The following is a 19338-nucleotide window of genomic DNA, read 5'->3' on the forward strand; positions in this document are numbered from 1 at the left end:
AATCTTAACTACTAATAGCATACTAATGGCACCTTACCAATAACAAATAGTTGATTAACACATAGTTTGTACATTACATGTATTATATACTATATTCTTACAAGGAAATAAATTAGAGAAAATAGAATGTTATTAAGAAAATCATAAGGAGTGTTCTGCCTGCTTCCGGACGAGCAAGAAGACTTGTGCTCCAGTTCTCGGACTTCCCCAGCAGCATGGCCCCCAAATGCCAGTTTCCACTCCCGCCTCAAAAGAAGAAACCAAGACCACCTCCTTCTCAGGGACTGGAGGAGACATTGACCTCTGCAGGCTTGCCGAAGAAGGGAGAAAAAGAACAGCAAGAAGCAATTGAACACATTGATGAAGTACAAAATGAAATAGACAGACTTAATGAACAAGCCAGTGAGGAGATTTTGAAAGTAGAACAGAAATATAACAAACTCCACCAACCATTTTTTCAGAAGCGGTCAGAATTGATCATCAAAATCCCAAATTTTTGGGTAACAACATTTGTCAACCATCCACAAGTAGACACTTGTGCTTGGGGAGGAGGACAAAGAGGCACTGCATTATCTGACCAGAGTTGAAGTGACAGAATTTGAAGATATTAAATCAGGTTACAGAATAGATTTTTATTTTGATGAATATCCTTACTTTGAAAATAAAGTTCTCTTCAAAGAATTTCATCTGAATGAGAGTGGTGATCCATCTTCAAAGTCCACCGAAATCAAATGGAAATCTGCAAAGGATTTGATGAAACTTTCAAGTCAAACGCAGAGTAAAGCCAGCAGGAAGAGGTAGCATGAGGAACCAGAGAGCTTCTTTACCTGGTTTACTGACCATTCTGATGCAGGTGTTGATGAATTAGGAGAGGTCATCAAAGATGACATTTGGCCAAACCCATTACAATACTACTTGGTTCCTGATATGGATGATGAAGAAGGAGAAGGAGAAGATGATGATGATGATGATGAAGAGGAGGAAGGATTAGAAGATATTGATGGGGAAGGGGATGAGGATGAAGGTAAAGAAGATGAAGATGATGATGAAGGGGAGGAAGGAGAGGAGGTTGAAGGAGAAGATGACTAATAGAACACTGATGGATTCCAACCTTCCAACCTTCCTTTTTTTAAATTTCCTCCAGTCCTTGGGAGCAAGTTGTAGTCTTTTTTTTTTTTTTTCTTCCTTCCCTCTTGTGCTCAGTCACCCTGTTTTTGAGGTCTCTTTTCTCTACACCATGGTTCTCAACTTATTTTGGGGGAAATATCTTGAGCAGGATACAATGGGAAAAGAGTTTCTACCCCTTTCTGTTAGAAATTCATTTTTATCCCTTCCTGTCTTAACAAAAACTGTATGGAATCAACACCACCGAGCTCTGTGGGAAAAAAGAAAAACCTGCTCCCTTCGCTCTGTTGGAAGCTGGAGGGTGCTAGGCCCCTGTGTAGTAGTGCATAGAATTCTAGTTTTTTCCTCCTTTCTCTGTATATTGGGCTCAGAGAGTACACTGTGTCTCTATGTGAATATGGACAGTTAGCATTTACCAACATGTATCTGTCTACTTTCTCTTGTTTAAAAAAAGAAAAAAAACTTAAAAAAATAGGATTATAGAAGGTCAGCAAAGGGTGGGTTTGAGATGTTTGGGTGGGGTAAGTGGGCATTTTGACAACATGGCTTCTCTTTTGGCGTGTTTAATTGTGATGTTTGACAGACATCCTTGCAGTTTAAGATGACACTTTTAAAATAAATTCTCTCCTAATGATGACTTGAGCCCTGCCACTCAATGGGAGAATCAGCAGAAACTGTAGGATCTTATTTGGAACTGACATTCTCTATTGTAATCTTGTTCCCATTTATTTTTAAATTTTCTTTTTGTTTCACTGGAAAGGAAAGATGATGCTCAGTTTTAAACGTTAAAAGTGTACAAGTTGCTTTGTTACAATAAAACTAAATGTGTACACAAAAAAAACTGTAAGGAAGAGAAAATATATTCACTTATTCATTGAGTGGAAGTGGTTCCTCAAAAAGGTCTTCATCTTCGTTGTCTTCACATTGAGTAGGTTGAGTGGGAGGAAGAAGATGAGGGATTGGTCTTGCTGTCACATGGGTGGCAGAAGCAGAAGAGGGAAAGGAGGTGGAAGGGAAGGCAAGAGAGGCAGGCATATATGGTATAACTTTCGCTGAAAAAAAATCTGCATATAAGTGGACATAAGCAATTCAAACCTGGGTTGTTTTAGAGTTGACTGTACAAGTAAAAAACTAACAATAAAAAGCAAGCATGCGCTTCATCTTTCAGTCTCTTTGGAAAAAAGCAATCCAATACAATACTCTTGGGAGGGTGAGGCACCAGAATCACTTGAACCTAGGAGGCGGAGGTTGCAGTGAGCAGGGATGGCACCACTGCACTCCAGCCCAGGTAACAGAGTGAAACTCCATCTCAAAAACAAAAACAAAAAAGCAAAAAACAACTTATATTGTTTTTAAACATACAGGCAAATTTAACTCTTTGGCTAATGTTAACAATCATATCAGGCCAGGCACATTGGCTCATGCCTGTAATCCCAGCATTTTGGGAGGCTGAGGCGGGTGGATCATGAGGTCAGGAGTTCGAGATTAGCCTGGACAACATAGTGAAACCTCATCTCTACCAAAAATACAAAAAATTAGCCAGATGTGGTGGCCGGCACCTGTAATCCCAGCTACTTGGGAGGTGGTGGCAGGAGAATCGCTTGAACCTAGGAGGCAGAGGTTGCAGTGAGCCAAGATCTCGCCATTACACTCCAGCCGGGACGGCAGTGAGAGACTCTGTCCAAAAAAAACAAAAACAAAACAAAACAAAACAAAACTCGTGTCATAGTTAGTATCTTCCAGGCTATTAATACTACAGGTGCCTTCCCCCAAAACACCACTTACTTGGTGATCTTTCTTAGTTTTCTTACTAATCTTACTAAAATACGTATTTTTAGTTAAATTGGCACTCAGAAAGAGAATGATATGATGGTATGGATGGTACTGCTTGAACATTTCCTCTGCGTTGTAGGAAATTTTAATGAATTTTACTTCATTTTATTCTTTATAGGAAAAAAATATGTGATTTATTGATGTGCTTATGTTGTTCTTATAAACTAAAATTCTTTTAGTTTCTTCCTTTTTCTTTTTCAATTCTCCACCTCTCCTCCCAATCCACCTCACCCTATAGGTAAGATTCCAGTTTCCGGGAGAAGTGATAAAGTCAGCTAAATTACATTTGACCTTTCTCCTATTTCTGCTGTGATCTATAACGTCCCACTTAAGTTATTCATGATTTTTCATTAGCTAAAATATTTTCTTGTCTAGGAAGCTTTACTAGAAATATAAAGGATGAGTTTCTGTTTTTCTCTTTATCAAAAAAAATCTACTAATCATTTTGACATTATTCTATTAAAACTAGAAAGCATAACCACATAAAATTAAGTAAAATGCACTAAACTTTTTTGATAAAATAAAAAATAAATTATATTTATCTTTTCTTGGCTAGATAAAATGACTACTACATTTGACAACACTTTAGTAAATTTTGACTAATGATTACATCTCATACTTTCTCTTAAATAATCAATAATAATTTAAATTGCTTTTAGTTAGCTGGGGCACGGGCAGTTTAAATTTTCTAGTAGTCTAACTCTTAACGTATTTTTAAACATCAGTAGGATCAGTTTTCAAAGTCCACTTTATATTAGCATATTTTTCTCTGTGGGTAACAATTGCAACAAAAAAAATTTGTCCGTGTAAATAGCCAATGGAATTACCAATAATCATGTTAATAATGGTAATGAAAAGGTACAGTTAAATGGGGGAGACAATTAGTTCACACCATTTTGGTTTATTTATTTAGCAGTGAGCATTGTATAACATGTCAGTCCCGGGAAAAAGAAAGAGCCATAAAGGGGCTTAACATTACTAATAAAACAATCAGTATCAAAATATTTTATGTAACAATTTGTCCGTGTTCATATAATAATCTGTCAACTCTGTGATTTGCTTATTATGTGAATTAACTCCGTAATCGCTCTGAGATTTAATTCAGTGACACAGTTTAACTATTCCTGGGTTGGGGGCTTTTACTCGGTATTTTTAGGGCAGGAGCTGTCAGGCTAATCTTAGGAGATATTCGGGGAAAGCCAATACACTGCCACGAACTTAAAACAAGTGAGGTTGCTCGTGGTTTGGTAGGAATTTTAACACTTCTCCTCTCCTACCCTTCACCTCTTCTCCTCAAAACACTTTTTTTCCCTCTTTTGCAATAACTGTAAATGTCAGCTTTAAATTTCCCTCCAATCTGGGAAAGCCCAGTCTCCCTGCCTGGAGAGGTGGCTGAGCGCAATATGTTCCTGCCCGAGGCAGGGGGATATTTGCAAGGAGGGAGAAAGTTAAACCCCTTTCGCTCCGCCCCAGCTGGGAGCACTTTCACGCCGCAGGCTCTTGAGCCGAAGCTGTCTCCGGGACACACTTGGTGGCCTCGGCTGGAGGCGGCTTCGGGGAGCGGTCCCGCACTCCCCCTCTCCCACCCCCCAGTTTTCGGCACCGGTCCCCCTGCTGCCCGAGGACCTGTCCGCGCGCTTCCTGAGCAGCCCTGGGGACCGAAACGTTTGTTTCTCCAATGCGCAACTTTCGCGTCCCGGGTGGCGGGGACCCCCGAGTCGGAGTTTTGGCTAAAAAAAATCCAGAGTCCTACGCTGGCCACCTCCTGCGCGCCCAGGCCTCGGGGGCGAAGGGCGACTCCCCCGGTGCGCCCCGATCCCGGCCGCAGCCAGCAAGCACCTGGTGGACGAGAGGGGCACCCCGCGGGCAGACCCTGGCGCCGCGCTCCGCCCCTGCTGGTGTGAGGACTAGCGCGTGGCGTTTCTTGTACCTCCGCCTGAACTGAGACCGGTGGAGAAAGGGGCAGACTGTCTGTGACTCTGCGGGAGATGGACCACGAAACACATGAGCTGTTTGAAGCACAAACGCCAGGCCGGACACCCAACGAATATTAATGCCCTGCAGCCTCCACCCACCCGCAAACATAATAGTAAGTGAATGTGCTTACCGGTTAGCTTAACAGACTTGCCATCGTAATTTCCTTTTTCTCTCCAATGTCACTAGATTTGTTGTGATTAGGATGCAGCCACTAGATTTGTTGTGATCTCGATGCAGCCACTAGATTTGTTGTGATCTCCTGTTTGTTAATGGAAGTTGACTTACACCTTTTCTAGCAGATTTCTACGTAGGATTTTTTTTAAATCATCCCAGATTTTTCAAATCAGAAAATTCCCAAATGATATAATCATACAAGTTGGCATTTAAACCGACTCTTTTTTGAGGAATGCGTTCCAAAATCTTTCAGTTCCCATCATGCAAGACAAATAAGCATAGTAATTTGGAAAGTGAAATTAATGATCAAAATAATTTTGGAAAGGAATAGAAAGGAACAACTGAGACTAATATCCATTCACTTATCAGAAACTTTATGACTGATCCTAATTAGAGAACAAAGCAATGCCAGGAATGTCACATGTTTTTTAGATCTTGGTATCTTGTCTGGGCAAACATCCAGTATTTGACACTACAGAAAAAGGGGCAATCTTGTGCAGCATATTTCCAAGAGTAAATAACACATCACAGGAATCTTTGAAAGAACATCACTTACTTAGCGAGCGAGTGAATATTTGAACAACTGCTTCTGTTGGGAAAAGTAAGAAGGAAGTAAGGGATAGAATATGAATACAGCTCCCCTGCCCTCACAGATCACCCAGTCTAGTGATAGGAGAGGGGAAGAAATTTTACAAATAAAAGACAACAAAGGGTAGAAAGTGTTAAATCCCTCAAGATAAGATCTCAATAAACTCATAGGGAATCCCATGGAGGGGAGATTACTGTTAGCTGAAGGACTGTCCTATTGTAAGCTGAGTCTGGCCAAACTTCAGCCTGTCTTGGGCTCCATGTAACTGAAGGAGTTCACTGAAGATTGTGTCTCTATTAGATGCATCTTTGATACGAATTTAGTGTACTACCTCTTCTAGAGTCTTCAGTATGTTTCCTTCTATCAACTTGAAGTTGTCACTTTCTTCCATAAGTTCGTTAAGCAGTCATTTTGGAGGCCAATTTTGCAAATTGAGGCTGAGCTGAGATGACACAACCAAAGTGAGTCAAAAGTTATGAGCTAAGTATGTTTTATGTATTATTTCTTTCCAAAAAGAATCTGGGTGGTCTATGACGGAAAACACCCCATTTAAAATGAATTGGTAAAATCAAAATAGAAAACCAGGAGAAAAAAAAGAAAAACAAAACGTGAAATAAGCCAACTCTAAGAGTTAACATGATTACTGAGATTGCGCTTCAGATTTGGGTCTGAGCTTTTAGCAGCTAAGGTAAAGAGAGAAAAAAACATAAGTGACATCAATCTTGCTGTTGAAAAAAGCCAAGAATGCCTGTTTTCAAATGAAATGAAATTACAGAAGGAGTTTACTATATGGAGTGCCTTAAAGGGCTCTGAGGGATGTAACAGGCAATGTTTCAGCAGTACCTTTATGGAAAAGCAAAAAGAGATATTACAGCCCTATTTCTTGTAATAACCTCCCATGAAAACCAAGATTTGAATGAAGGTGAGTCTTCTCAGATTAAGCTGGTATAATTCTGTATTTGGGGATTCACCTTAAATACTAAATAACATATCCACTCTGTAGTCTTCCCCATGTATTACTTCTCTCAGCTGGGATCTCAATAAGAGCCAAGTAATTGAAAAATTAAGATTATTCTCTCTGGCAAGAGCCCAGTGTGTTAGTATTACTTTTGGATCATAAAAGACAGCTTCACAGGGTCTGGAAAACAACTGAGCAAATACTAAGTCTGCCATCCTCCAAAAGTTGCAGAAGCAAATCAGTGTTTTCTCACTGATGAAGGCCACCCCAGTTTTCCTCCAAGGTAAGCTGGAGGGGCACCTCAAGGTTGAGCCACAATTTTCCTTAGGAAGTCACTTTGAATGTGCTCCAGTTCTTGAATAAATACTTAATTGAGTCCCTAGAGCTACACACTGCTTAGGCATAGAAATTTTCAAAGCTGGTGTTTCCTAATCACCCACAGTGGCAAGCAAAAAGCATCAGTAGGACTCCCACAGCACCTCTGACCAAACAACGTGGCTTTCCGACGGGACTCCATGATGAGTCCATTGCAAAATGTCACCGCATGAGTTGACAATAGCTCCCACAAACGATGAGTTTTAATTTCATTATCATTGGTTAGCCATTATTTTTGGCAGGTGTTAGATACTGCAACTACCTTTTTGAGGCAATTTCTGGTTCATGATAATGAAACAGTGTGATCCAACAAGAAAAGGATATTTATCTTCCTATTTGTTATGGTAGAGGGAATTTGAAAAGAGAAGGGAGATCATTCTGTTTCATACTCCTCAAAGGATTGTTGTCTGATCTGTTCCTTCTTGTCTTTATTGAAATAAAGGGTGTTGTAGTAGAAAATTTTTTTGAATTTTTTATTGTAAAAAATATGTATAACATAAGCTTGATCATTTTAATCATTTTTAAGTGTACAGTTTTGTAGCATTAAATACATTCACAATGTTATGCAACCATCACTACCATACATTTCTAGAACTTTTTCATCTTTCCCAATTGAAATTCTGGATCCATTAAACACTAATTCCCCCATTTCTCCCTTCTCCAGCCCCTGGCAACTACTATTCTACTTTCTGTCTATGAATTTGAACATTTAGGTACCTCCTATAACTGCAGTCATACATTATTTGTCCTTTGGTAATTGGCTTATTTCACTTAGCATAATATCTTCAAAGAGAATTTTTTATAAGAACATTATTAATTAATAATCTACATTAAAACCATGCAATGTGACTTATAACCAATTTCTATCCACACAATTAAGAGTCAGTAAAACTTATAGACCATTTTACATTGTTCTCGGCAGATATCTCCACAAGATGATGGGAGATGTATCATCATTCAACATTAAGAGAGAGCAGGCCAGGTGTGGTGGCTCAAGCCTATACTCTCAGCACATTGAAAGGCAGAGGTAGGTGGATTCTTTAAGTTAAGGAGTTCAAGACCAGCCTGGGCAACATGTTGAAATGCTGCCTCTACCTAAAAATACAAAAAAGTAGCTGGGCATGGTAGTGTACGCTTATAGTCCCAGCTACTCAGGAGGCTGAGATGGGAGATCTCTTGAGCCCAGGAGGCTGAGGCTGCAGTGAGTCACGATTACACCACTGCACTTCAGCGTGGGCAATGAGGTGAGACCCTGTCTCAAAAAAAAGACTACCTACATCTATAACCTACTTGCTCCTTGTGCAAATATCAGGCCAAGAGCCTCAGACATATAGAAAGCTGGAGAAAGTCTTAGATTAATTATGAAAAAATAATTGTTGGGGCCAGGAATGGTGGCTCAAGCCTGTAATCCCAGCACTTTGGGAGGCTGAGGCAGGTAGATCACTTGAGGTCTGGAGTTCAAGACCAGCCTGGCCAACATGGTGAAACCCCCTGTCTCTACTAAAAATACAAAAATTAGCCAGGCATGGTGGCAGGCGCCTGTAGTCCCAGCTGCTCCAGAGGCTGAGGCAGGAGAATCACTTGAACATAGAAGGCGGAGGTTGCAGTGAGCTGAGATTGCACCACTGCACTCCAGCCTGGGCGACAGAGCAAGACTTGGTCTCAAAAAAAAAAAAAAAGAAAAATACTATTTTCAGTGTAGTGTTCATCCATCTCAAGTAGAACATTAAGCATAAAATAGACTTAAGTATATAAAAATATCATTCAATAGTCATTGATTGACTACTTACTATGGGGATGAAAGACAAGTTAAAAAATAATTGTAATATTAAGTGATAATGCAAAATAGAAATATATGATGTGTAAAGTACCATGGTTGAACAGTTAATGAAATGATTCATTTAGGTTGGATCAATCAGTGAAGTTTCACAGAGGTTGTGACATTTAGGTTTTGTCTTGAAAGACAATGGGAGCTTTGAAGGTCAATTTAAAAAGTGGGAGAACATTCCTGGTCGATGGAACAGCATATGCCAAGCACAGAGGTATGAAACAGGCCATTGTATTGTGAGTCCTAACAGTGTGTTTTTTTCTGAGTTAAAGATGCAGGGAAGCATAGTTTTGAAGAGTTTGAGTTAAACCAGATTTGAATCCCAGCTCTGCTCCTTGGTAGCTGGGTGGCCTTGGTCAATAGCTTTTTAACATATGCTGAGGAGAATCGACCCTATGATGTAAATTGAGGCTGTTCCTAAAAGGAAAACAAGCATATTTTGGTTTTTGAAAATCACTATGACTGCAGCTTAGAGGATAAACGAAGGAGGGTACAGTGAGGTCAGAGGACAAATTAGAAAACTCCTCATTCAACAAACATCTATTGGGTGCCCTCTGTGTGCACACATTAAGGCACTGAGAATTCAGCAGTGAACAAACAAAATCCTAACCTTTGTGAAGTTTATATTTTATTGGAGTAAACAAGCATTAAATAAGCACATACACAGATAATGTAAGCACTAAGAAAAAAATTAAGAAAATAAAGGGTTTGAGATTGCTGTTTTATGTAGGTCAGTCAAGAAATCTGCATGGACACAGAGTGTGAAGTAACAGGCAGTGGAGTCTTGGAAGGGTGGGAGTGTGGGAGAGGGATGAGAGATGAGGAATAACTTAGTGGGTATAATGTACATTATTTGAGTGATGGTTACACCAAAAGCCCAGATTTTACCACTAGGCAACATATCCATGTAACAAAACAGCACTTGAACATCTTAAATTTGTACAAATGAATAAGAAAAAGTGTCTTTGAAAGGAGATATCTGAGTAAAGAACTGAAAGAAATAAAGGAGTGAGCTGTGCAGATATCTGGGGGAGAGGATTCCAGAAAGAACAAATGTACCATCCCAAGGGAAGAACATGCTTAACATTTTAGGGAGCAAGGAGAAGATCAGTTTGCCCACAGTACAGTGGTAGAAGACCAGTGTGGTGATTCCCAGGGGAAATTGGGAGGCTCTGACCTACTGGAGGGGAGTGAGAAGCAGAGGAAGATATGGAGCTTGCCATTTTTAAAGGCAGACGGACAGGGTTTGATGGCCAGTTGAATATGGGGAGTTGAATATAGGGATTGAGGAAAGGAAAGGAATCTTGCATGACCGCCAGATTTCTGGATTGCGCAAATGCACAAGTGGTGTCACTGTTAGAAAGAGGGAATACTGGAAAAGCAGCACACCATGAAGTCAGTTTGGAACCTGTTCAGTCTGGTGTGCTGATCGAAATTCTAGTGGAGATGCCTTGTAGACATTTGGATATACAGATAGGGAGTTCAGAAAGGAGATGTGGCCCAGATATACAGGCTATTAGCACTTTATTGAGATATTCATTTTCAGAGTTGGATCATTCACTCATTCATTCACTCATTCAACTAATATTTACTGAAAGCCAAATATGCCATGCTAGACCCTGGGTATATAAAACAGACACAGTCCCTTCCCACATGAAGCTTACAGTTGGGTGGACAAGATTGACGAAATAAAATTATAAATTTAAAAAATGGTACAAAGGAAATAAACACAGTGCTAAAAGAGTATAAAATGTCATTTTTTTTGAGATGGAGTCTTGCTCTATTGCCCAGGCTGGAGTACAGTGGTGCAATCTCAGCTTACCACAACCTCTGCCTCCCGGGTTCAAGCAATTCTCCTGCCTCGGCCTCCTGAGTAGCTGGGACTACAGGTGCATGCCACCACACCTGGCTGATTTTTGTATTTTAGTAGAGATGGGGTTTCATCATGTTGGCCAGGCTGGTCTTGAACTCCTGACCTCGTGATCCACCTGCCTCGGACTCCCAAAGTGCTGGGATTACAGACGTGAGCCACTGCGCCCAGCCTATAATGTCTTAAGGGAAGGTCTTTCTGAGGTCACATTAAAGCTGAAACCTAAAAGATAAGATGAAGCTATCCATGCAAAGTATGGGGAAGAGGAAGTCAAAGAAGGCATACTGAGCCAAGGGGAAGGGGCCCAAGATGAATGTGGAGAAGTAAGCAGAGGCTGGATCATGCAGGTCTAGCAGGCCATGGTACAAAAAAGTTTGAAAGCCGTAAAGAATGACAGTGACAGAACCCAATCCATGGTTTTAAAAAATCATGCCGGGCACAGTGGCTCATACCTGTAATCCCAGCACTTTGAGAGGTCAAGGTGGGCGGATCATTTGAAGTCAGGAGTTCAGGACTAGCCTGGTCAACATGGTGAAACTCCATCTCTACTAAAAATATAAAAAAACTTAGCCAGGCGTGGTGGCACATGTCTGTAATTCCAGCTACTTGGGAGGTTGAGGCACAAGAATTGCTTGAATCCAGGAGGCGGAGGATGCAGTGAGCTGAGATTGTGCCACGGCACTCTAGCCTCAGCAACAGAGTGAGACTCCATAAAAAAAAAGAAAAAAAATTTAAATTTAAATATAAAAATTTTTTAAATCAGCTTGTGGGGTGAAGAGGTGGCGATGGATGGAGAGATTTTGGAGGTTGTGTGGCAAGGAGAGATTAGAAGGAGGCAACTGAAGTTAAGAAAACCAGTAAACAAGGCAATCGCAGCCATCCTGGTGAGAGATAGGGTTTGGGGTAGAGTAAAACAGCAAAAACAGTGAAAACAGAACTGGAAGATTTGTAGATAGACTTCGGAGGTAGAATAAATTTGGTGATGGATTGATTGAGTGTGGAGAGTAATGAAGACAGAATTTAAAAAGTAACTCCAAGGTTTCTGCCTTGATCAGTGTGGTATTGGTAGGATTCTTTCTTTTTTTTTTCTTTTTTTTTTTTAGATACGGAGTCTTGCTCTGTCGCCCAGGCTGGAGTGCAGTGGTGTATCTCCGCTAACTGCAACCTCTGCCTCCCAGATTCAAGCAATTCTCCTGCCTCAGCCTCCCGAGTAGCTGGAACTACAGGCGCACACTGCCACGCCCGGCAAATTTTTTTGTATTTTAGTAGAGATGGGGTTTCACCTTGTTGCCCAGGCTGGTCTCGAACTCTTGAGCTCAGGTAATCCACCTGCCTAGGCCTCCCAAAGTGGTAGGGTTACAGGCATAAGCCACCGCGCCCGGCTGGATTATTTCTTTTGATGAAAAGACTGGAGGAGAAATATTTTGGAGATGTGAAATCAAGAGTTCAATTTTGGACCTGTCAGGTTTGAAAGGCTTGGGGAGCCTTCAAAGAGAGTGGGACTAAGCTCAGGGGAGATATCTGCCCTGGGGGTAAAAGTTTTGGAACCATCAACATATAAATGAAATTAAAATCCATAAGATCACCTTGGGAGAGATGAAAGAGAAAAAAGAGAAAGCCCTGGTAAATTTCAGCACTAATGCTGAGAAAAAAGAGGATGCCAACCACATTGTTTGATGTGTTTATTTGTTTACTAACAGTTTGACTAACAATATGGATTTTTGAGACAGATGGTTAGGGTATATATTTTGTAGTATATATAAATATATAGGCAGTATATATTTTGACACCATGGTAGAATTTCTCTGTATAACCTTTCAACATACTTCTGCTTTGCACTGATATGTTTTTACTGAGTCTCAGGCCTCATACAGGCTATAGGAATGTTTGTTATTAACCCAATTGTTTGTTGAATAAGAGACCACACCCCTTCCCCCTTGTGTCTGTCTCTAAATTTATCAAATGCAAAACGAAAATCTCAAAAAACAAAGAAAGTGAAAAGCTCCTAATCTATTTTAAAAATGAGTATGTAGTTTAATTTCAAGTAGTCAAGAATTACGATGTCATAAACATTGTTTACATGGTTCCTTTTCGGTTTTAATGCCAGTTTGCTACCATACATTGCATTTATAATGACAACTTTGTTAAGATATACTTGCCGCAAGTCAACTATTTTTCAATAAAGATGTTCTGAAAGAAACTCCAGGTTGAGCAACCGCCTTCAGGGGCAGAGGTTTTAAGCTGCCGGTAAAATAAAATAGTGACATGTACACACTGCGCCTCATCAAGAGGAGCAAGGCACGTTCTGCTGTGTAGCTGATGTTCCTATTTTCAGAACGTAGAGGTAAGTGGGTGAGAAGAAAGAGGATATTTAAACCGTCTTTAAGCTCAAATTTGAAACTAAAAGAAAAAAAGACCTAAAAGAGGGGGCCTGCCCCTCCACCTACAAGGCAGCAAACCTTGCAGCCTGTGGGACCTCACCATAGCACAAACCCAGCACCTTTACTTGAAGCTCTCTGTGGGCCCAGATTAGAGTTTTGACTCAGGGAAGAGAAAGTAGAGGTCTCTAGGAATGCCTATTGGGCTTAAAGAATGCTGATGACATTTCTGTAACTATCCTTTATCATCTATTTTCACTACTTCCTCCGCTCATTCCACCTTTGTTTATGCAATTCAAAATCGTCCTGTGAACTATCTCCTCCATTTCAAAGCTTTGTTCACCACTCAATTTCAGATTGGCAAACTACCTTGCAGCCTGAGGTTCTACCCTGAACACAGAGAACATTCAAACAAAATATTGGGCAGGGGGCGACCCGCGTGACTTTTAAGACCCCCTTCATATCCTTCCACTTGGCGCATTTTGAGCGCCAGCGCTCACCACATCCGGCCGCCCCAACATTCCCAGTCCCCTCCCTCCTCTCACTTCTAGGTCAACAAATATTTTAATAGGTCTTTTTGAACAGATGTGATCTGTCGATGTATGCAATGACCCCATCGGAAATAATTTGGGGTGGGGGGGAAGGCGGCCTTCCTCTCCAGGAGAGCCTTTATCGTGTAATCTCTAGTTAATGAGCCTCTCTCTGGGGCTCAAACTGGGCGAGTTATTATCCGTGTCTGCAAGTCTGGAGGAGAAGAGGCTGAGAAGCAAACCTCCTGGGTTCCCGGGACCACCGGACTTAGCCTTCTCCAGGCTCCAGGACAGGGTGAGATGAACATGGCCTAGTTCCTTTCAGGGTCCCTGGCCGGGCTGCGGCGGGGGAAAGGTGACCGACCTTGCTGGGGGCCACCACACGCCCATTGCTTCCTGCGGCGACGTGCCGCAGCGGCAGGAGCCTGCGAGTTTCCCATTGGCTCACGGACTGTCGCCGTGCAGTCTGGAGAGGCGGGGCCGGGCGGAGGGGTGGGGCGGGGCCGGGCGGGGCGGCGGGGCGGGAAGGGGCGGGGCCGGGTAGCGCGGCGGGGAGGGGCGCGGCGGGGTGGGGAGGGGCGCGGCGGGGCGGAGCGGGGCGGGCCCGGGCGGAGCGGGGCGCGGCGGGGCCTTGCGGCGGGGGCGCACACCAATCTTCCGAACGCAGTGGGGGTGGCTGCGGCTCCCCGCGCTCTCCCTTCTTTGGGGGTCTCTGGACTCATGACTTTATTTATTTTTTAAAAAAAGAATGAGCGGATGCCCGTGACAAGTTAATAGCTCTCGCCACGCTCTCAGGTTAAATTGCATCTCCTTCCCGCCGCGAGTCTCCTTCCACAGACCCGCCGGAGGCCGCCGGGACGGGCGCTGAGCGGGACGAAGCGCGAGGTGATCCCGGCTGGTTCAGGCGAGCAGCCCCCACCCCTTACTCACGTTCGGGGCTCGAGACCCGCGCACCAGACTGCCTGGGCCTGGACCTCTCCGCGTCACGGTGGTGCGCGACTCGCCAGCCACTCCCCCCGACTCCACGCGCAACCCATGTCTTTTTCACCCCCGCGCACTTAACGCAGGGCGCACGCACGCACCGCAGCCCCCTCACTCTCGCACTGGGTCCTCTGTCACACCCCCTGTCGCACACACTCCATTCTCGGACTCGCACCGTCTCCTATCTCACACCCACTCCAGTATCGTGTCGCGCGCCCGCCAGTCATCCCTCTGTCGCGCCGGCGCACGCTCGTCCCCTTCTGCCCCGGCGCCCGCCCGCGCCGCACGGTGGCCCCTAGCGCCGGCCCGATCGTGGGAACCAGGCGGGGCCCCAGCGTCCCTGCCACTGCCGGGTCATCCATCTCCCTCCCCGTCGGCCCGCCGAGACTTCAAAGGCGCCTCCGCCGGCCGGGCCCGCCAAGCCCCGGCTGTGGGCCGGGGACGCTCCCCGGTTGGGAAGGCCGGGCCGGGGCGCGTCTGGGCCCGGCTCCGTCCTTAATGCTGCGGCGGCGGGCTACGGAGCTGACCGCGGGGCCACCCCCGCCGCGGCCGGGCCACCCGGGAGCTTCCACCAGTCCTGCGAGCACGCGCCGGCGGGAGGGGGCCTCATTTTCATGGCAAGGGAAATCTGGATAAGGACAGACTCCTTTCCGAGGAGAATGGGAACGCTCTAGTCCTGGTGCCTGACCCTCTCTCCTAAAGAAAATGAGTCTCCCCTGGTGCTTAAGCCATATTTCATTCTCCTCCTTTCCTCCTTCCCATTCGGACACCCCTAGTTGACAGGCTCTAATCCTCGAATCGGAACTACTTCTGCCTGGAAGATTTGGCTGGCTTTTCCTTTTCTCTCGGCGTTCCTGCAAAGCCAATTCGTTCTGCGCTGCATTGATGGCGGGCTGGGGGAGGAGGGCTACTTCCAACTTCTGGCACCACCTGGGTGGTCGCCATAACCGAGTGATTCCTTTACAGCTATTTATTCTCCTCAACTTTATAAAGGCTCTTTTGCATAGAAGAGTTATAGAAGGTTTAAGATTTATATTTTGGCATTGATGGGGGAGCATAGTCACTGATTGACATTTATCTGTATTCAACTAGACTATGAATTTTTTGAGCATAGGGATGTGTTATTCTCAGGCTGCAGATTCTAGCACAGGGCATGGCAAATACATTGTAGCTGTGCATTCAATTACGTTGAATTCAAATGAATCAGCTTTTTGCATGGAGCTTTCCAAACACTTTATCACACTTAAAAATGTTATGTAAAGCTTTCCAAGAAGGAAGGAAAGCAGAAAGGGAAAAAGAAAAGGAGGATGGTGAAGGAATCCCAGAATGATTTCAGATCCTTTGAAAGAAACAGGTTAGATTTAGATCTTCAAAGCTAAACCAGACAGATCTGCATATCTGAAAACACAGAAGCCCTAAAACCGACATTAAACATCTCAAGTTCATAGTGTTTTCCTGGCTCACAATGCCAGCCTCTCTTAATGTAAGTCTCTAACTTTGAATTGTCCTTATTACTTTTTGTGTCATGCCTTGCGCTATGAACACAAGGCTAGACTGGACACAGATCGTTCAAATCTAGAAAATGGCAACTTAGTTTTTTTTCTGTTAGAGAGCTTTTATTTCATTTAAAGGAAAGGAAGAGGTTAGCATAACCATATTAACTGTTTAGAAAAATTGGTGGCAGTATGGAGGATTCACTAAAGTGTCTCCAGAGTAACCCATGGTGGGACATTAATGAGCATAAAATATCCTACCGTAGATCATCTACAATGTAGACAGATTTTTTTATCCAACCATAACATTTTTGAGACACATCCATTTTTAGACAGGTAGGTCTTTATTTGAATTGCTGTGTGGTATACCATTGAGTGAATATAGAAGAATTTATTTATTCATTCTCCCATAGGGACACTTAGTGGGCCTTTTTTTTTCTACTAAAAAGAATGTAGTGACATCTTTGTGGTAGTGGTCCCCTTGTTTGAAGATGAGAGTATTTCTCTTACTTTTGTCCCTAGAAATGAAATTGCTGGGTTGTAGGGTTACATACTTTCATCTTTACTAGATATCACCAAACTATTCTTCCAAGCTGTTGTAACAGTTTACTCTCTTAGTATGTCGACCACTCGCTTTCCCCTCATCCTCAACAACACTTGGTATTAGCAGACTTTTCTGTTTTTCCCCCAGTTTGATAGATATGAAGTGGGTGGTACATCATTGTAATTTATTTTTTCCTTGAATTTTCCTTATTCAGGTCTTTTAAAATTCTCTAAACTGGCATTGTTCAATGGAACTTTCTCGTGAGGGTGGAAATGTTCTCCATTTAATGGGTTTCTTTCCACTTTAGTGAGTTCTCTAAACTACCATCAGTTTTCCCACAAAGGAAATCTGATCATGTCAACTCAAAAACTTTAAAATGTGACAAAACCTGAAAAAGTTTAGATGACTTGTGTGGTTTATTTATTGCCCATAGGCTGCACCAAATTATAAAACTTGGACTATAAGGGTTTTATATCCAGCTCTGCTCTGTATTTCCACCTTTATCTCCAGTCTCTCAGACCCGCATGCTCTGTGCTGAACTTTGTACTGAAAATATACCACTATATCCCAGCTCATCTCTGAACCTTGTACTTGCAGGCCTCTCTGCTTGCTTTGCATTTTTCTTCCCTCACCTGCTAGTCACGCTTCTTTACTAGCATGTCTCCTCTACCAGAATGAGCTTCATGAGGATGAAAGACTTTCTTACTCATTTTTGTATCCCTAGTACCCACCCTGGTGGAAGCAAAATAGCTGGGGTGCAATAAATATTTGTTGAACTCACGCATGAATGAATGAGTGAGCGAGGTGTACTACAAAAAAAAAATTGACTGAAGGAGAAAAATGTAAAACCCAGTAAATAACTAAAACAACAACCTTCTATCAACCATAGGCTATAGGTTATTCAAAACAGGTAATTCTTATATTAAACTCTATTCTCTTCTACTGACCTTTTAATTTGTTATGGGTTAGTATTATTCCTACTAGTTAACAAAGAAAAACTTTCCCAAAACCTGTCACTGAAGAATGCTTCAGCTACAAGAAGCAGAGAAACAAAAACAAAAGAACAAACACATAAAACCTGATGACCAGTAGCTTAAACAAACATTTTTTTTTCCAATTCATAAGAAGCCTGAGGAGACTGCTGCCTGGGACAGACTCTGTGGCATCTCTGCTAAGCTCTGACCTCTTCCTTCCTGTCACAGAGCTGCTGCTGCTCCTGAAACATCCATATTGAATGAAGGGGAGAAGGAAGGAACAATGCCAGCATGACTATCCCTTATGAAAGCAAAAATATTCCCACAACACCCCATCACAGCAGACTTCCTATAATTTTATTGGCCAGAATTGGGTAAACAGCCACTCCTAACTTCCAAGGAGGTGCAGATGGCCTCACAATTATGAGCCAATGAGTGGGACGCATTGCCAGCACAAGGCAAAGAGCGTTCTGTTAGTGAGGAAGAAAGGCTAAGAGTGGATAGTTAACAAAGCATATTCCATAAAACATGACCCAGCATTTAAAATGTTAAAACCAGTTATCTGGTCTAAGCTCATGTTTTAGCCACTCCCATTCCACCTCCCAGAAGGCATAGAGGCCTGAAGGCTTAGAAGGTTCCAAGATGTACTATAGTACTTTTGGTCTTGTGACTTGCAGGTCCTGTTTCCCTTTTTAAAATAATGATAAGAAAAAAAAAAGTAGGGGGTGGGGAAACTAAAAATAGGCATAGTGAAAAGGGGAAATTATAAAATTGGACTCAAGAAGTATCCTCTATACCGGGGCTACTACTTCAGATTGCTTGAATTGGGTCCTTCTTAGTGTGACCCACTGCTCACAGAACTGGACATTCAGCATCTACCTTTCTAAGACATCACAGTGCACGCAAATCAAGGGGACAAACAGCAATGCTGCAGCGGGGCAGGAGGAACACGGAATTAGGCTGAAGGAAAACCATCAGGAGTTCACCATCTATCTATTTATTTCAAGTGCTGTGCCTGGATCCCTGAATGCAAAATATTTGAGTCAGATCCTGGAGTAATTAAGGCGTTAATTGGCAGCAGTTTAGATGACTAAAGTGGTGAGAAATGTATGAAAGGTAGATTATAAACATACTGCATCCTTTTTGTATGTTGATAACAGTGCTGGCAAGGTAATGCAATTTTAGGATAATGAAAAGGGATAAAGTAAGAACATTATTTCTTGGTAATTTCCAAGAAGATATGAATCACGTATTGTGTATCTGTCCCATATGCCTGACATGAACTTCCCACCTTTTCAGTTTCCCCAAATTTTACCGCCTTTTCAAGTCTCTGCAATTTACTACTACAATTCACTTTGTTCACTCATCTGTTAACAAGTAACTTAAGTTCCACTTTGAGCAAGTTCCTAGCACCATAAAGAAACCAACTCTGGAGAGTGAATTTGGAAGAATGGAGGACACTGTCTGCTGGATGAATAGTGCTATGGACTGCATGTTTGTAATCTCCCAAAATTCATATGTTCAAACTTTAACCCCCAGTGGAATGGTACTAAGACATGAGGTCTTTGGCAGGTAATTAGGTTTAAATGAGGTCATGAAGGTGGAGTCCTTATAATAGGATTAGTATACTTATAAGAAGAGAAAGAGACTAGCTCTTGCAATTTCTGCCAGGGGAGGACACAGCAAAAATACAGCTGTCTGCAAACCAG

The 19338-nt window shown here is 42.7% G+C and overlaps 1 pseudogene; it reads left to right on the top strand.

The window, feature by feature from the left end:
• The first annotated feature begins 215 nt into the window (after positions 1-215).
• LOC105711971 (protein SET-like) lies at positions 216-1110 on the top strand (annotated as a pseudogene).
• Positions 1111-19338: the final 18228 nt, after the last annotated feature.

The sequence above is a fragment of the Aotus nancymaae genome, unplaced genomic scaffold (genome assembly GCF_030222135.1).
Source record: "Aotus nancymaae isolate 86718 unplaced genomic scaffold, 86718_ANA_hifiasm-v0.15.2.pri h1tg000016l, whole genome shotgun sequence".
Classification (NCBI taxonomy): domain Eukaryota; kingdom Metazoa; phylum Chordata; class Mammalia; order Primates; family Aotidae; genus Aotus; species Aotus nancymaae.